At 36.2% G+C, this 2,720-nt stretch overlaps 1 non-coding gene across 1 annotated transcript; it reads right to left on the reverse strand.

Annotated features, from left to right (window-relative positions):
• Positions 1-770: 770 nt before the first annotated feature.
• On the reverse strand, positions 771-878 carry LOC122013138. Its single transcript, XR_006120477.1, has one exon. It is a non-coding gene; the product is annotated as a small nucleolar RNA R71 (small nucleolar RNA).
• Between the last annotated feature and the right edge of the window lie 1,842 nt (positions 879-2,720).

Consider the following 2,720-nt stretch of genomic DNA (forward strand, 5'->3'; position numbering starts at 1 on the left):
CCCAAAACCAACTTCTCTCTTCAATCTCTTTATTTCTCTCTCTTGCTCTCTCAACTCCCTCTACCTCTCTCTCTCAACCTTAGTTCTTAAAGCTTGCAACTAACCTTCGATTATTTAGATAATTTATTATGCGAAATCAACTAGTGCTTAGTCAATAGTCCTTGTGGGATCGATATTTTTATTAGTTGACGACAACAGTGCGCTTGCAACTTTACATCAAGTTTTTGACACTATTATTGGAAATTATTTTTTTATTAACATTAGTTGATTAACATATGAATTACTTTTAGACACTTTTCTTTTGTTTTTAATTCTGTAATTTTTTTATTTTTAATTATACATTTTTTCTCTTGTTTTTAATTATACATTTTGATTTTTTTCTTATATATTTTTTAAGATACCATGAGCACTACCATGAGAGATAGACCTTTAGAAGAATTTTTCACACCCATTTATGTAAGATTCAGATCTCCTATTGTGGCACATTCGATAAAAGTTGACAACTTTCAACTTGACTCATATTTGATTATCATGATATGAAGTCACAAATTTGGAGGAGAAATTTCAAAAAATCCTTATATTCAATTGGAGATATTTTTAAAGTATTGCAATATGGTGAACTGTGAAGGAGTCTTTGCAAATGCTATTCGATTGTTAGCATTCTCTTTTAGTATTAAAGATAAAGTAAGAATTTGGTTGTACTCTCTTCCAAGTTGAGATCAATTGGAGCAACTGTTTATGAATTACTTTTTTTCTCCCAATATAACAACATACACGAGGAATAAAATCCAAGGCTTTGCTTAGGAAGATGGGGAATTAATATATGAAGCATGCAATATATTTAAGGATTATTTAAGATAGTGTTTTCATCATGGCTTAGATAAATGGTGACAATGCACATATTCTATATTGGAATTACATTTTCGAGTAAGAGATTTTTGGATTCAACTGCAGGAGGTTCTTTGAAGAACAAAAATTTGGATGAAGCGTACAATTTAATTAATCAAGTAACATTGAACCTCTATGAAAATTTGAATACATCTTCCCCAAATATCAAAGAAGCACAAGCCATAAATGCAAGTGTGGATATTGAACAAAATCTTTTGCAATTGTCTAAGAATTTTGAAATTCAAGAAGAAATCATCATAAAGTCATAGAACAAGGGGTTCAAACAGTTAGAGGGTAAGATAGACAGATTGACTTCACAATGCCTCCCTCCCACCCAACTAAGGTCTAGTGCACATTATAATGATATCAAGTTGAGCAGTGGTATGTATATCGACGAACTTCAGGAGAAAGATGGATACGAATATGAGGAAAGGAATACAAGAGAATCACAAAAACTCACCTCCATCACTCTAGTTATGGTCAATAGGCCACCAATACCATTCCCTTGACAGCTAATACAATCAAGACAAGCAATTTGAACCTCCGTCACTTAGTCAAAAGGGAACTGTAGATAGGAATCAGAAATCCATTCTAATGCCGCAATAGAATATTTTTCTACCACCAATCCTATTCCCATAAAGGCAATTGACAATTATGAGTGAAGATGAATTTAACAAATTCTGTGATGATAATTTAGTTGCATTTAAATTTGTTGATGTAAGTCAAGATAATAAATTTTCTGATAAAGTTAGTCAATTGCAAATTTGTAAGAATACTCAATGATGAAGATTTTTTTATTAGAATGATCAATTTGAAATGTCTGATGAATAGAGCCGTCAATTTGGGTTGGGCCCGTTGGGTTAGCCCGCCCCGCCAAATAATTTAAGCGGGTTGGGTTGGAATTTTATCAACCCAAGCCCGCCACGGCCCAACCCGCCTAGGCACGCGACCCGCGCGGGTTGGCCCGCGATGGGCTTGGGTTGGCCCGCGGGTTGAGAAACACATGTAAACTAAGTTTTTTGCCAATTTATTATCTTTCGAATTGGGGAAGACGAGACAGTTGTGCATCTGTACTCGAAGATTAAGGAAATCATCACCGAACTTTCGAATCTCGGAGAGATGGTAAGTAACTGAGATTCGCTAAGGTACGCACTAAATTCTTTTCCTAGAAATTCAAAATGAGCGTCAATAGTAGATGCATTTTATATTTCAAAAGACTTAGAAAAAATTACATTAGAAGAATTATTTTCTACATTTGAAGTGCATGAGTCAAGATGTGTAGGTACGAAGGAGCCCAAGCACAGCGTTGTCTTCAAAGCATCGAGAGACGAACCTGAGTCAGAGTCTTCTCTCGACGACAAAGAAATGGTTATGATGGTAAGATGTTTTAAGAAATTATGTAAGTCTAGAATGACTAACCATCCGCAGGGTAGAAAGAAAAGGACGATCCACTGCTACCACTACAACGAAGAAGGGTACGTCAAGGACAACTGCCTCAAGCTAAAGAACAAGGACAAGGACAAATGTAAGAAGCCTGTCCAAAAGCGGAAGGTCTTAAAGGCAATGTGGGATGATACGTCGTCCGAACCGGAAGTCGAGGCCTTCTCCAGACTTGCACTAATGGCAAGTCATCAAGACGATGACTGCAAGTCAAGCTCTTCCAAAATGAGTATCGAAAGCATCGATGAAGGGGGAGCCACGTCGGAAGATAGCATTAGTTCAGGGGGAGAAACGGACAACGAGATTGACAAGGTAAGTCAGGTACGATCTCTTCCTCCCGATAAACTCTTTAAGTTTGTTAAATTGTTAACTAAAGACTCTGTAAGTTAGAA

Source organism: Zingiber officinale, chromosome 8A (assembly GCF_018446385.1).
Source record: "Zingiber officinale cultivar Zhangliang chromosome 8A, Zo_v1.1, whole genome shotgun sequence".
Lineage (NCBI taxonomy): Eukaryota > Viridiplantae > Streptophyta > Magnoliopsida > Zingiberales > Zingiberaceae > Zingiber > Zingiber officinale.